Genomic DNA, 16,370 nt, shown 5'->3' with positions numbered 1-16,370 from the left:
TATCGATTTCTTGTGGCTAAATTTCATAAGTGCTTCAAATGGAATTCATACGTTTTTTTGCCTCAGTGTAGGAAGCATACATTTATAAATGCCAATTGGCTTTATCTATCTTATTCTTCTATTGAATTTCACTCGTTACGTTATGTCCCATTACAATTCTAGTGTGCATTATGCCCCACTTAGAGTTGAAAAAAAAAACGAATTTCCACAATTTTCAACGGAAATAATAATAACAGCTCAGATAATAACAGCTGCCTAAATCACCAGTTGCAGTAGCAGGAATATTTATTTATTCATAGTTCAAACAATGTTACGATTGATACCTTCACCTTCCTAGCCCACGTTTTGCATCCATTTGAAAACCCAATATTTATCATGTCGTCAACAAACTGTTCTCAATATTTGTCCACTTACCACTTAACCTTTCCACAACCCTCGCACTCCCTTCAATTAGAACAACTCTAGTAATTATCACTCTTGCATCGGACATTTGTCGAACCATACCTACCATCCATCCCATCAACCTACCGACCGGCGACGGACGGTTTCTTAATAATTAATTAAGCAATTAGTTTTCAAATCAATCTTCCGACCAAACCATCACCCACGGAAAAGTCACCCACCATTTTCCGGGTGGAATTCAAGCGGAAGGAAAAGAAAAACTTCCCAAGGGACCAACAGTTTTCCACTTGATTATCATCGACCTTCGCCTGCCGACGGACACGTAGGCTACCATTCATTGGTGAGTTGTTGCCGAAGGGGTTACGCCACATTGAAATTAAATTTTTCAACCCTCCGTTTACCGAGAGGTGGTCACCAAGCAAGGAAGAAAAATTACTCACCTTTCTGACGCAGAAACCGTTGGCCCGTTGCTGTTTGCTCGATCACGTGGTAGTCGGGGCATGCAGCTCTAAATGAGGTTGATTTTTGCCGACTGGCAAACCCGAGAATAATTTATTTATTACGGGGCTGTTCTTTAGCAAAAAAGGCCGTTTAGTGCGAACACTGCTGCGTACTCATTATTCACCGAAATTTACTTCACTGCTGACTCGGCGCTGACTTTGACTGAGTTGCCACGGTCACCCTTGGTAGGAAAAATTGAGCTTGGAGGTTCCAATTTGAATGCGGTCTCGTTTGGCTGTGGAGTGGAAAGTAAATGAAAAGTTCGTTAGTAAAGTTCCTGCTTCGATCGACGTGGTTCGTCTGCATTCTCAGTCCGGAAGGGAGAAAGACATTTGCTGATGGAGAAGTATTTGGCAAATATTGCCACCATGCTCAAGGGGATTGTAGAGAGCATGGGAAAAAACTGGACGGCTCCCTGCATTGGGGGGTGGTTTAAGTTTGAATGAAATAGTCAGCGCGAAGGAGTATTACTCCAGAGGAAAATCAAGCGTGAAGATGAGTTCAAAAATGCCAAACGAATCTCGTTGGACACAAAATGAAGTTTTTAAAATGGTATAAGTAATGCAATGGTTTGTTTTTTCCCAGAGGGATGCAAATGTTCATGAGTGAAAGGGTAGGAATTTTTAATTCAGATGAAATGAAGTTTGTTTATTTAAATCTTAGAAACACTACATCATCAGTTATGATTTCATGGTAAATGTTAATACCTTACTAGCCTTTTTTGATGCCTTAAGAACACTCTACTGTCCATAAAAGCACATCATTCTCATCAGGTAAATCAACAAGGCTTGAAAAACGCTGTTGAAAATGTGTTTCTTCACATGCTATTATAGATGGGACAACCTAGGTTTGGTATTTTCTAGGATATTTTCATGTAGCTTTTAGTGCACCATGTAAAATGCCGGTAATTTACAATCGATTCTAATGGATTACTCATTTTTAACAAAAACTTTTTTGGAACTGTAATGCCTTTATGGGCAATATGGGGATGTTATAAGGTCGGTTAATGCTGGGTAATGCGCAATACAGATCCCATTGAGATCACTAGCCTCTTCCCAGCAACTCCTATCCCTACCTCCCCGTGGTACCGGCCGGGAACTGTGAGCAATCTTAGGGAAGATCGGGTAACCAACCCCGGTGTGAACTTTGGTCATAGGCTGACAGGGAAGGGGGGGTTTGCTTCGGCAAACCTGAGCGTCTGTTCTGCAGGAGGAGCGGCTCACAACAGCGTCTGTTCCCCATGTTAGGGGCGGCTGATCTACGTCCGAGTGCCAGTTAAGGACTCTAAGCACAACTGTGCACCCAGGTCATCCGGAAAGTTAGGGGGTTGGTGTCAGGCCCTGTGAGCCAGCCGTAAAAAAGCATTGCAACGGAAAATCAGCAACAGAGGAATACGAACCGAGGCCAACGGCAACGACCCCAGCGACGAAATAGGACTTGCGATTGGAAACTCGGCACGTGGAACTGTCGATCTCTCAATTTCATCGGGAGCACCCGAATACTCGCCAATCTATTGAAGGACCGCGGATTCGACATCGTAGCGCTGCAGGAGGTGTGTTGGACAGGATCCATGGTGCGAACGTTCAGAGGTAATCATACCATCTACCAGAGTTGCGGCAACACACGCAAGCTGGGCACAGCTTTCATCGTGATGGGCGAAATGCAGAAGCACGTGATCGGTTGGTGGCCGATTCTTCAACTTTAGCATAATCAACGTGCACAGCCCTCACTCCGGAAGCACTGATGATGACAAGGACGCATTTTACGCGCAGCTCAACCGCGAGTACGATCGCTGCCCAAGCCACGACGTCAAGATCATCATAGGAGACCTAAACGCTCAGGTAGGCCAGGAGGAGGAATTAAGACCGACGATTGGAAAGTTCAGCGCCCACCAGCTGACGAACGGGAACGGCCTACGACTCATCGATTTCGCTGCCTCCATGAACATGGCCATACGTAGCACCTTCTTCCAACACAGCCTCCCCTATCGTTACACCTGGAGATCACCACAGCAGACAGAATCGCAAATCGACAACGTTCTGATTGATGGACGGCACTTCTCCGACATTATCGACGTCAGGACCTATCGTGGCGCTAACATCGACTCTGACCACTACCTGGTGATGGTCAAACTGTGCCCAAAACTTTCCGTCATCAACAATGTACGGTACCGACGCCCGCCACGGTACAACCTAGAGCGACTGAAGCAACCGGATGTCGCCTTAGCATACGCGCAGAATCTCGAGGCAGCGTTGCCAGAGGAGGGTGAGCTCGATGTGCCCCCTCTAGAGGACTGCTGGAGTACAGTAAAAGCAGCCATCACCGACGCAGCCAAGAGCACCATCGGGTACGTGGAAAGAAGTCGACGGAATGAATGGTTCGACGAGGAGTGCAGAGCGATTTTGGAGGAGAAGAACGCAGCGCGGGCGGTAATGCTGTAGCATGCAACCCGAAAGAACGTGGAACGGTATAAACAGAAGCGGAAACAGCAGACCCGCATCTTTCGGGAGAAAAAACGCCGTCTGGAAGAAGCGGAGTGCGAGGAAATGGAACTGCTGTGCCGTTCCCAAGAAACATGGAAGTTCTACCAGAAGCTCAACGCATCCCGCAACGGCTTCGTGCAGCGAGCCGAAATGTGCAAGGATAAGGACGGGAGCCTCTTGACGGACGGACGTGAGGTGATTGAAAGCAGCAACAAAGCAGCTGGTAAGGATGGTATCGCAGCCGAACTCATCAAGATGGGCCCAGAAAAGTTGGCCACTTACCTGCACCGGATGATAGTCAGGATCTGGGAAACAGAACAGCTACCGGAGGAGTGGAATGAGGGGGTAATCTGCCCCATTCACAAGAAAGGCGACCATTTGGAATGTGAAAACTTCAGAGCGATCACCATTTTGAATGCCGCCTACAAAGTGCTATCTCAGATCATCTTCCGTCGTCTATCACCTAAAATGACCGAGTTCGTGGGAAGTTATCAAGCCGGCTTCATTGACGGCCGATCGACAACGGACCAGATCTTCACCGTACGGCAAATCCTCCAGAAATGCCGTGAATACCAGGTCCCAACGCATCATTTGTTCATCGACTTTAAGGCGGCATACGACAGTATTGACCGCACAGAGCTATGGAACATCATGGACGAGAACGGCTTTCCTGGGAAGCTGATCAGACTGATCAAAGCAACGATGGACGGTGTGCAAAACTGCGTAAGGGTTTCGGGTGAACTATCCAGTTCATTCGAATCTCGCCGGGGACTGAGACAAGGTGACGGACTCTCATGCCTACTCTTCAACATTGCTCTAGAAGGTGTAATGCGACGAGCCGGGCTCAACAGCCGGGGTACGATTTTCACGAAATCCGGTCAATTTGTGTGCTTTGCGGACGACATGGACATTATCGCAAGAACATTAGGAACGGTGGCAGAACTATACACCCGCCTGAAACACGAAGCAGCAAAGGTCGGACTGGTGGTGAGTGCGTCAAAAACAAAGTACCTACATGCTAGTAGGCGGAACCGAACATGACAGGATTCGTCTAGGAAGTAATGTCACGATAGACGGAGATACTTTCGAGGTAGTGGAGGAATTCGTTTACCTTGGATCCTTAATGACGGCTGACAACAATGTGAGTCGTGAAATACGAAGGAAGTCGTGCCTACTACGGGCTGCAGAAGAAACTACGGTCAAAAAAGATTCACCCCCGTACCAAATTTACCATGTACAGAACGGAACCTCTATGGTCCTCTATGGACACGAGACATGGACTATGGTCGAGGAGGACTTGCAAGCACTCGGAGTTTTCGAGCGACGTGTGCTAAGGACGATCTTCAGCGGTGTGCATGAGAATGGTGAGTGGCGGCGAAGAATGTACCACGAGCTCGTTGCACTCTACGGCGAACCCAGCATCCAGAAGGTGACCATAGCCGGAAGGATGCGGTAAGTTGTAAGAATGCCGGACAACAACCCTGCAAAGTTGGTGTTCGCTACTGATCCGGTTGGCACAAGAAGGCGTGGAGCGCAGAGAGCACGATGGACGGAACAGGTAGAGCGTGATCTAGCGAGCATTGGACATGACTGAGGATGGAGAGCGGCAGCCCCAAACCGAGTATTGTGGCGTACTACTGTTGATTACGTCTTATCTTAAATGTGATGTTGTACAAATAAATGCAGGGATGTTATAAATTTAAATTAGTGTTCGATGAATTTCACAGAAAGTAAGGAAACCAAAACTTAAAGGTATGCGACGATCAAAATATCAGTAGTGGTGGCGTAATGAGTTGTGACGAGGACCGGCGTGAGCCTTTTTTGCCGAATATAAAATAAGCTCCACATTAATTGTATGCTAAATTGCCTACCCCATGAGAACTGTTGTTATGTTTTTGAGATCCATAAATAAAAATGAAATATTTTTCATAAGATAGGGGAAATGGCTCTAATGTTGGCCTATGGATCTAAGATTGGGCCCATCGCTAGAAATCTGCTAATTATCAATTTTATCTAGATGAACGCGTCATTGGGACGGTACCAATGGATATTTTTGGTCGCTATTGAAAATGTTGTCGATTGCTGAATTTATGTGTGGCACAAAATTAGGGGCATTTAAGCCAACATTACATTAATTTCCCCTATCACCATTTTCTAAAAACCAGGAGATCAGCGTCTTTGGGAAGTGAAGCATGGCTCACTTAGTAATGGAACAACATCATTTGGATCTATTTCGGAGTTGAATTAACGAATTTGAAAACGGGTTTCACTTAGGTGCATACTGTTCCTTATATTTTTAGAAAAATACGAAACGAATTATTCGTCGCGGGTTTGAAGGAATTCTCGAACTTTTCCCTTAATACGATTCATCAAGCAGCGCACAAAGGTCTCGTCCGCTGTTTTGGCGATTTTGGTCCACCAATTTTTCATCTGAGCTTCTGTTTTGATGACTGTACCTTTTACCTTAAGTTTCCTCTTCATAATTGCCCAGTAGCTTTCAATGGGCCTGAACTGGGGACAATTGGGCGAATTGAGAATTTGCGGAACAAACTGTTAGCATTGTACCATTGTTAACGGCGCCGGTGGTGTAGTGGTAAGCGTGATTATCTCTCACCCCAGAAGGCCTGGGTTCAATCCCAGTTGGCGCCGCCGGGATGTTCTGAGGCATAACATCTCTGATCACGCCTTCCTTCGGAAGGGAAGTAAAGCCGTTGGTCCCCGGTTCATGAGTTGATGGGTCAATAGGTAGGGTCCAGGTGTGGGAGCTGCCTTCCTGGCACGTCGGTAGCATTGGTGCTCAGCACGGAAAACAAGATCGACGGAAAAAACAAACCAAAGGAAAAAAAAAAAATTGTACCATTTTTGTACTTCCCGGCTGTGATGACAACTCACAAGATCCAGCCAAAATGTTACCGGACCATCATGTAACTGGATGAAGGGCAGAATTTGCTTCTGGAGACATTCGGTTTTGTAAATCTCCGAATTCATCATTTTCTCAGCGACGTAAACCTTCGTCTTCTGGCCGCAGCTGCAAATTTCCTGCCAAATCATATATTTGCAGGAACACCTTCTCGAGCCTTTGCCTTGTAAAATGTTGGTCCTTGAAACTGTCCGAAGTCGGCCTTTACATAGGATTCATCATTCATAAGTATTGGCAGTTCCATTCCGGCGTTTACTTTGAGGCTTTAGATTCATCATCAAGGTTTTCCTGTACGTTTTAAGCATGCGCTATACGTTGTTTCTAGGAAATTTAACACTTTAGCCAGCTTGGATGTGCACCACGATGATGCATTGGTGACTGTCTCCAAAAAAAAACTGCGTTTTATGAACTCAAAAAACACACTGTTATTGTTATTGTCAACCAACACAACACAGATTTAACTCATGATGTTCTGCTCAGTAAACAATAATGGTCACTCTCAGGCCACCGAGCCCCTCATATCACATCACACCAAGGGCCTGATACGCCGCCTTATTTTCGTAGCCAGCATAAAAACGTGATCACATATCAATCTAAGCGGGCCCAGAGTGTGGCTACTTGTTGCTAGTAGAGATAGGGGAACAATAAATCACGCACGATCGAGGCTATCTCACCGGGAAAAACGATAGTCAAGAAAGTTTGAAAAGTTTCCAAGAATGTTTTTCATCTGCGGATTGTTCGGCTAAAAATCTCTTAAATAAAGAATTAAATTAAATCTGCGGATTGTGCGGATCCAAACACTTTGAACCCACACTGCGCCACCTTTGCACTCACATTATTTAAAACAAATGGCAGAGAACTACCCTGAACCCGTTTAACATATACATTCTTCATAAGGCAAACCAATGTATTGGAGAACAAATCCAGCAATGCGAACCCGTCGCCTCCCTGACTCCTCCACTGCTACCATGCAACGACGAATTCAACGTCCCAAGAACACTGAAAGAATGAAATAGACGACAACCCACACTGCCGGACCCGCTTTCCACAACTCTGAAGGCAGACCTCTATGGTAGCCATCGCCAAACCAACATAAATAAGGGGATAAAAGTGAGAAACTCGACGCCACTGATAAATTGGATCAATCATTGCATCGGCTGCAAAGTCAACTAATATCATTCTTAGCGGTATTCGCTGCGTAGGATGATAGGAAATGCAACTAACATTCAATGTAATACATTTTTGGTTTGCGTTTACAGTTGCATAGTGGTTTAATATGTCAATTTCGTGCGCTAAATTGTTAGTGTCATCATCATCAAAATCATCAAAAACGTTTCTTCTTACATGGCGTATTTCCAACTTTCAACTTTACGCTTTGCACCAGAACCAGGCTTGGTTCTCTCCTCGGTGTGAGTAAAGAGAAAAGTGTATCTGCTACGTGCACCGCTTACTCTACACCAGACGTTCAAGCGCACCGATTGTACGTGAGTGCGAGAGTGCATGCATCGCATACACTTCGGCAAATGAGAAATCCCGAAGTTTTACACTTGGCTACACTCGGCTTTTTTACCAGAGCAAGAGCACGCTCGCTGAAGCGATTGCGTTGCGCATTTTCCTTACCTCATAACAGCTGGCGCATTCCCTGGTGCTTTGTGCACTGTCCAGTTGCCTCATCTTTTCAGATTTAAATCTGAATTTCCATCGCAAAAAATCTTTTTAATCTCTATCTGACTCATCAAAAATCTGTATAATTTCTGTATCATGGTCTCAGTGCGGATTTACGTAAACCTCCATTGAGCAAATTCATAGTTTAGAAGGAGTTTGTTAAACGTTTAGAATCATGATAAATGACTAAAGTTTGCTTTTTAAAGAATTTGGTTATTTTAAAAATCTTGAAATCCTACAATCTTGATTTTTTTAAGTGTTTTGTATCGCTTCTACTGTCTGAAAATACAGAACATTAAGAACAAGTTGTGAGAGACAAATCTGTTTCCGACTGAAAATTTCGTTACTGAAGTAAGTAACATACCTTAAACCTTATAGTTAAAGTAAATATATTCAATAATATTACCATTTGCTCTAACAAATAGTATCATTTCAAACGTGACCGATCCCAATTTAGTTCGATGTTTGCTCATTATTTGACCAAGACTCTTAAAAGCCCGTTCGACAGACACTTGCGTGCGAGGCATCTGCAACACTGTCTCTGCAAGCATAGTCATTTCAGGATCGATCTTTCGGTTCTTGTTCCACCATGCAACCACATCTTCGTCCAGGGGCAATGATGGTTCTAACCACAGCTTACGGATACGCTTTGGGATGGTCCATTAATTATGTCACGCAAAATTGGCCCAGTTTCAACCCCCCCTCCCCCCTTTGTCACATTTTTTGTACGGATCCTTTTTTTGTATGGCTCGTCACAGTTTCCAAAACCCCCCCTCCCCCCTAAAAGTGTGACATAATTAATGGACGAACCCTTTTCGATATGAACGCTTAAGTGGACCCTACCCGAATCGTACTGCCAGGATCGTACACTGTTCTCCTCCGTCTCTCTCTCTCTCTCTCTCTCTCTCTCTCTCTCTCTCTCTCTCTCTCTCTCTCTCTCTCACATATCATAAAGGCTGACTCAAAGTAAATTGGTACGCTCCTCGCGCACCGCTAGCACGCCTCTAGTGTTAGGAATCGAAAATCTTTGACAGTGGTTTGTTTACACTTCTATAGAGAACAACTGGTGCAAGTGTAATCAGAGTAGTTGATCGCGTTCAGAAAGAACGTCAAATGGAACTCGAAAGAAGACGAAATATTGTGCACAAACACCTGTAAAATCCGAAGTGGTCCAGTTCCAAGCTGGCTAAAGCAGGCATGTCTAAACGCAACACTACACTGCGTACTGCCTCTTTTACACACCACCAAGAGCATTGAGTTGTACGCTCCGTACCAGTGCTCGATAGAAAACCCTAAACGCAGCGAACAAGGCACCGGTACCGGTGCCCTAGGCGAGTAAGAGAGGTGACACAGTCGGAAGAAGTGTTAGTTTGTTTACTCAAATGACCCATGCCCATTTTGTTATGGCAAGTTTGCTATAAGAAATGCTCCTCGTGTTTATTAGCGAAATTCAGATAAAAGATTGATTAATTGCGTAGGAAATCAGTTTGGCACGGCATTTGTGACCAGCATACACATTTCGGTCGCATGAAACTGGTCAAAGACTGTCCAAATCCGCAGATAAAAAATTTTGTTTTGAATTTCTGTATGGCAAAATAGTGAACTTTTCGTGAACATTAACGGCAAAGAACTCACCAGCACTGGGAGACCATGAGTTCCTGCCCACCTGTCTTAAAAACATCTCGACCGGTGCCCGTGCATAATTGTTTGCACCGGTGTATGGATCTTCGGCAAGCACCAAAGCCGAGTGTTTCTGACTTCGGCAAACACCGCAGCCGAGTGTTTTCGATTTCGGAAAACACGCTTGCTGCTCACAGGAATTTTGTTTGGGGCGACTTATGAAAGATTATTTTTTTACACAAGGTAATTTTTAAACGCGACTAGAGCTAATAGACGAGTGGTCAAAGCAAAGGTCTCATAATGCCAATGTCCAAGGTTCGATTCTAGTCTGCCACCTTTGTTTTAACTTTTTTGTCAACATTATTTTCATGAGGTAAATTTTTAGATTGACTATAAAGCATTACGCAATCTTATGCATCTTATGAGCTCAAAGGATCATCTACCAGGATTATTAAAAATACGCAAATCACCCACTTCGAAAGAGCGTGTTTCTGTTGCCGTCCACCCACTGGTATTTCTTGGCTTTATGTTAACAAATTGAGTTGATTGTTTTCACACGATTTAAGTATATCTAACAATGATAACTTAGGGTATACGTCCCTAACCTCGGTCTAATATGCAGCCATCGATTACGTTTTTAATCATAACTCATCAATGAATTTACCTGCAAACGATATTCTACTGCTAAATGGTATGCTTAGATATGCTTATCATGTCGTTTGCTATCAGAAACCACGAAAAGTTGAAAAACTTACTTTTTTTAAGACAATAACTCACGAGGGAAATGTATGTAATATGGGTCTATTGTCCCCAAATTGGGTCTATTTATGGATGCAACTTCGTCCTATCTTGTTTGATCCTCAAAAAAACGCTCTTGGTAACGTTTTCTGATGTATTTTTTTTTATCACTATCACTGTTAACTTAATGCTCTTCATTCCTCAAAACATTTCTTAGAGAAAATTTTACGAAAACTACATTAAATCACTCAATTTAAAAATTAAAAATTAAAAATTTCGCTTATCGTCTTTTGACCGCAGAATATCTAAATCAGAACATTGTGATGTTCATTATACAGGTTTGGCAGAAAAAATCTCCCTTCCTGTTCGTTCCTTATCATCCAAATGCAAAACAACATTGTTGACGTTACTCTTATTGCTATATGCTGTCAAATGAATTTCATGGGCCATAGTTAGGAACATAGAAAAGAAATGTGTCCCTAAAGTTGGGTCCATGTTTTACTTGTGAAAACGTTGTTAAACAATTAAAATAAACATAAAATATTCAAACAGCAACTGTAAGTTTTACGTCTAGTGTGTATTATCAGGTAATTCCAATCAATAAATGCCATAATCAGGCCATTTGATGATCGTCAGTCAACCTTCCCATCTTAACCTTATAAGTCATGGCGGCTAAAAACTCCGAACATTGTGATATTCTCAACCAGTTTTATTACTTACGAGAGCTGAAAATGTATTGAAATGTTGTGATATAAATTGATTTGTGTGTGGTACACATTTATCAACCATCAGTGATCAATATTTTCCTTATTTTTTGTGTAATATTCCTTAATTAATTATTTATTTGCGTGATAGGCCGAATGAAAGGACTAGACCCACATTACATACCGTAACCCTATATCCAACAACAACATAACAGCTACCATGCCTGATACGGAGCTAGTAGAAGGTAGAATGCGATCCTTCTTGAGCGCGTTGTTTTTATTTAGGGGAAAAAAGCCCAAAATGCACCTCGCGCAAATCGCTCGATGCTATTTTTCATGGCATTTTCGTTTTTAATTCATAAATTTGACAAGTCACAGTGCTAGTTTAGTACTTGAACTAGCATTTCGGCAAAATTAAGAGTGGAATAACTATGAAAAATCAAATCGCGCGTTTGGCCCGGGGTGCAATTCGGGCTGTTTTAACCTTCATGAATGGTGAGTACTTCTGTTCACCCACCGCTATTTGGGTGTTTACATCTGTGCTGGTGTGCTGATGCTAGTGAACTAAAGTTGTACTTATAAATGGTCAGCATAATGTAAACAGGGCGTCAGCATCTACCAGCATGAAATTTTAGGAGCCTCTGATATTCGTGCTAGTTAGTTGAGTTGGTTGAGCTAGTGAACCAGCATATAATACATTATTTATTATCTAATAGTGAACCAGTATATAATATATTACATATTATGTAAATACATCCCCCCCCATTCTATTATTCAATCAGTTGAGCTGTTTGTTTTTGTTGGAGATAAGTTATGATTATTAGGTTGACTCTAATCACATTAAATCAATCAGCTAAATTATTTAATATAAAGCCAAGAAATACCAGTGGGTGGACGGCAACAACAACACGCTCTTCCGATGTGGGTGATTTGTGTATTTTAAAAAATCCTGGTAGATGATCCATTGAGCTATTAAGCTTTATAAGATTGCGTAATGCTTTTTCGCCAAAAGAAATCGAATGAATTTCATAGATTCACCTTATGAAAAATGTAGACAGAAAGAATTGAAAGGTGACAGACTGGAATCGAACCATATGGACATTGGCATTATGAGACCTTTGCTTTGACCACTTATCTATCAGCTTTAGTAGGAATGGAAGATGCTAAAGGCGTATAAGAGCTACAATAATCTTTCAGAAGTCACTAAAAGAAAATTCCTACGAGCACCAAGCGTGTTTTCCGAAATCGAAAACACTCGGCTGCGGTGTTTCCCAAAGTCAGAAACACTCGGCTTTGGTGCTTGCCGAAGATCCATACACCGGTGCAAACAATTATGTATGCACGGGCACCGGTACCTGTGCCTTGTTCGCTGCGTTTGGTGTTTTCCATCGAGCACTGGTACGAAACGTAAAACCCAATGCTCTTGGTGGTGTGTTTGTAGACATAACTGCCACCCGTGCAAAAGGGTTCAGTGTTTTTACCATGGCTGGGCTAAAGTGCTGTAGATGCAGAAAATAACAGTTTTTCGAGTGCTCGAGTGTAAAAAGGAATCAACGGACCTACGAAAAAACTGGAACCAGGGATCGTCAGCTGCGCAACAAGGGTTCAGGTGCGTTAAAGCCAACCCCGGTCTTTCGATCCGAGATGTGGCCAAAATGTACAACGCCAACTTTCAAACGGTGCGGAACATCCTTACCTGGTAAGGATACAAGTCGTACAAAGCCAGTAAACATCCGAACCGGCACATAAAGCAGAATTCCGTGGCCAAAAAGCGTGCAAGGCTCTTGTACGACCGTGTTTTGACGAAACACAAGGGCTGCACTTTGATCGATTACAAAACATACGTCAAACTCGATTTTAAGCAGCTTTCCGGTCAAAAGTTTTACATCGCGACTGGACGTGGGGATGTGCCGGGAAGATTCGAGTTCGTGTTTGCCGACAAGTTCACGAAGAAGGCCATCGTTTGGCAAGCGATGACCATTCATCACATCATCGACGATGACATCCCAAGTCTACATCGAAGAATGCCTCAAAAAGCGTGTATTGCCGTTCATCTGCAAGCATAAGGGCAAAGCATCTTTTGGCCCGATTTGGGCAGATGCCACTACTCCAAAGTGGTTCTGGAGTGGTATGCTACCAACAAGATCGATTTTGTCCCCAAGCTAGGGAATCCTCCGAATTGCCCGGAATTTCGACCAATCGAAAAATACTGGGAAATTTCAAAGCAGTGACTTCAACGAAGCGGCGGGGCAGTCAAAGACCTCCATCAAATGCGCTGATTCCGTGTCTGTTTTCACTGTGCGGGCGCTGATGGGCTCCACAAAGAGGAATGTTCGAGATTTCGTTCGAACTGGATAAATGTAACTATCTAATGCTGTAACTTTGAAGTTTTGTGCGTACTAATTTACTTTGAGTCAACCTTTACCTCTAAAATGTCAGATTGAGGCGCAAACCTTAATAGTTCATGCGCTTAATCGTATGAAAATAACATTTTTAACTAATGTAAGTTAGGAAGTTTAAACAACGCTTGCCATTTTCGTTGGGAAATGTGACTTGCCAGTATTTTTTTAAATTTATGTTTTTTTCATTTGATGTTAAGGAATTTCATTCAAAACTGTGGCAAATTATCATTCACTAAGATCCATTTTCAGTGCAAAAGTTTTTGACCGATCTGATTAGCAGTGTTATCCGATTTAGTTGAAAATTGATATCAGTTTTGTTGAAAGCTATTGGATATCGTGGTAACATTTTCAGTACCAGGTTGTGTCCAAATTCTTGTAGCTAAAAACATTTTCGTAAGAAAGTAAGATCATTTTTGCATATAGAGAGTAGAAAGCGAGCAAAGGTCAATTTTGAAGAAGGTACGAATTGGGTAGATCATCTTCTTTACCAAACTCCCCCGCTGGGGAGGGATGGTGAGGGGTATCCCTCCCCCGCTACCACCACTGGCAAAAGAGATGATCGACTATTTGCTCACGTACCTTCGATGTGCGGAAACAGTTCTATCGATTGTTTCACACTCAAGTCGTCATCTGACGTAAGCATATGTATGTTACCTATAAGTTTAACTATTTAATATTCTTGATTAGATGTATTCTCATCAACTTGCTAAGTAAATCTCTGGAATGTTACAACTTGGTTATTGCATCCAGAAAATATATCCCTTTGAATTTGTTCCCATAAAAAAAACTATGCAGTATTATAAGCATAAGCATTGGAACATTTTAACACATAAGGGAAATGGATGTTATGTTGGCCTAAATTCCCCTAATTTGGGCCCATACATAAATTCAGCAATCGACTAAATTTTCATTAACGACCATCCATTAGTACCGTCCCAATGACGCGTTCATCTAGATAAAATTGATGAATAGTAGATGGGCCCAATCTTAGATCCATAGGCTAACATTAGAGCCATTTTTCCTATATTGAAAGGATTCAATGGGCAATTTTTATCCAGCCTATTTAAACTAGTGAACAAATCAATCAATATACATATCTCAACACATCTATTGATTGTATTTAGTTGAAATAGGAGTTGGAGTCGAGGAGTCGGAGTCAGCTATTTTATTATCAATGAAGTCGGAGTCGATCGATTTAGACCCGGCTCCACAGCCCTGGTTATAACAATCCAGCAGATGACTATCAACCTATATTTTGAACTTGATAATTTTTGTTTTAACATGGCTTGGCAATCAAACAGAAGCTCCATGAAGATTAGTGATAAATTAAGTGCTTCTTGTAGCAGAGTTTGAAAGGCCCCAGAATAAGTGGAAAAAGGGTCTCTATTGATCTACAACTTGGCAGAGTGCGGCGAGTGCTACCAAAACAAGCCCTCATCCATGTTTGCCAACACTCCAAGAACTATCTACCTCCCAATAAAACAAGGAATTTGACCTTGTAAGGGGAACGAGAAGCGAAACGAGGAAAAGGCACGAAGCTAATACCGCACATTGTTCCATTGCCGGTCTGTTATCGTTCGAGTCGATCGCCAGGAAAAAAAGAACAACTTCCCAATCCGTGTCCGTGTAGGTATACATACCGGCAATCGAGCGGACGAGCACACTCTGTCAAAAGCCACTTTGCCACTTTGTCCGAGCATTTCTCCTTGTCTGCTTCATGTCATGCCACCCGCACACACTCTGCTGCTCTCCATACCGACGGCAAAATGCATGCAGCGTACAAACGACGACAACGACATGTAGCGTGCTTCTACCACCCCGGTCATCATTGTCGGTCGGAAGAAAATTATATTATCAATAAACGATGGCGATAGTGGTAAAATGTATAATAATAAACCGTGCTCCGTGTTCGGTCGGGATTGGCTCTGTTATGCATCCATCTTGCCGCCGACTGCTCTATAGGAAAACGAGCTCCAACCGATGTCGTCATTATGCTCGTCCGGTCGGTGCTCCCCGGAGTCAATCGAACCCTGAACCTTAAGATGAAGGAGTCCACGTACACAGAGATTTACACAGCATGCATCTTTCCCTCTCATTTAGCGCTTTTGCCACACCAGACCAGACGGATGCTTCGCTTTATGATGCATTCTAGTTCATCCAACAACGGGTAAATCTACCACCACGCTGCCACGTATAACTAAGAACTGTGCGGACGAACACCGAGAGAATGACGGAGAGAGCATGGCAGCAGCAGCGACACTTTGCCTGATACCTAAATATTAATAAAAGCTGACCGTAAAGTATAGAGCTATTTGTTTGCGGATGACGGCAAACATGATAAGGACCGTGTTGTTTGGCTTGGCATACAGTTCTTTACAGTTCGCCGCTCTTGGTCGTGTGCTGAACGACTGCCTGACTGGCTGGTTAGCAGCGATGATGCGCTTTTGCTGCTTGCTGCTGCAGTTGAACCATTAAATCTTATGTCTTGTCTTATGGCGGGGGATGGGATGGAGAAGAATGAGATTCATCATAATTTGTTGAAAATCGGATGAAAACGGGTTCACCTCAAACGAAGGACGCTAGAGGCGGTTTTAAGTCATCATATATCATAGCAGAGTTAATTTTAATATTACTTTGGTATCGGTTGGTAGCCACTATGCAGTGAACTAAACTAACCGTATTTGGAAAGCTCTCGCTGCGCTGAATACCTTTGCCGCAGGTATGAACGTTATATGCTTATGGGACCAGTGTTGGGAAAATATCAAAAATCAAATCTGACCAACGCCTAAGATCACGCTTGACAAAAATCAACAAGCAAACAACTGCGGTTGATTTTGCAAGCTGTGATATCGCAGCTCGGAATATCAAGCAAACAAATCTCACCGACTGCAAATCTCACCAAACTGTGGTGAGATTGAGTTTAATGATTTTTGCT

General features: G+C 43.0%; 2 protein-coding genes across 3 annotated transcripts in view; both read right to left on the bottom strand.

The window, feature by feature from the left end:
• LOC135711029 (uncharacterized) overlaps positions 1-16,370 on the bottom strand; it is a 405,472-nt gene that overhangs the window by 82,386 nt on the left and 306,716 nt on the right. The window lies entirely within an intron of this gene.
• Positions 1-16,370, bottom strand: part of LOC135711019 (leucine-rich repeat neuronal protein 2-like) — a 451,318-nt gene that overhangs the window by 259,187 nt on the left and 175,761 nt on the right. For both annotated transcript variants that reach the window (XM_065233760.1, XM_065233759.1), the window contains exon 3: positions 843-1,138. The gene's annotated coding sequence lies outside the window, so the exon portion shown is untranslated. The remainder of the gene's footprint in view (positions 1-842; positions 1,139-16,370) is intronic.

The sequence above is a fragment of the Ochlerotatus camptorhynchus genome, unplaced genomic scaffold, assembly GCF_037179485.1.
Source record: "Ochlerotatus camptorhynchus isolate MF236.1 unplaced genomic scaffold, CSIRO-AGI_Acam_v1.1 ptg000416l, whole genome shotgun sequence".
Lineage (NCBI taxonomy): Eukaryota > Metazoa > Arthropoda > Insecta > Diptera > Culicidae > Ochlerotatus > Ochlerotatus camptorhynchus.
This window is presented reverse-complemented; position numbering and strand designations above follow the sequence as displayed.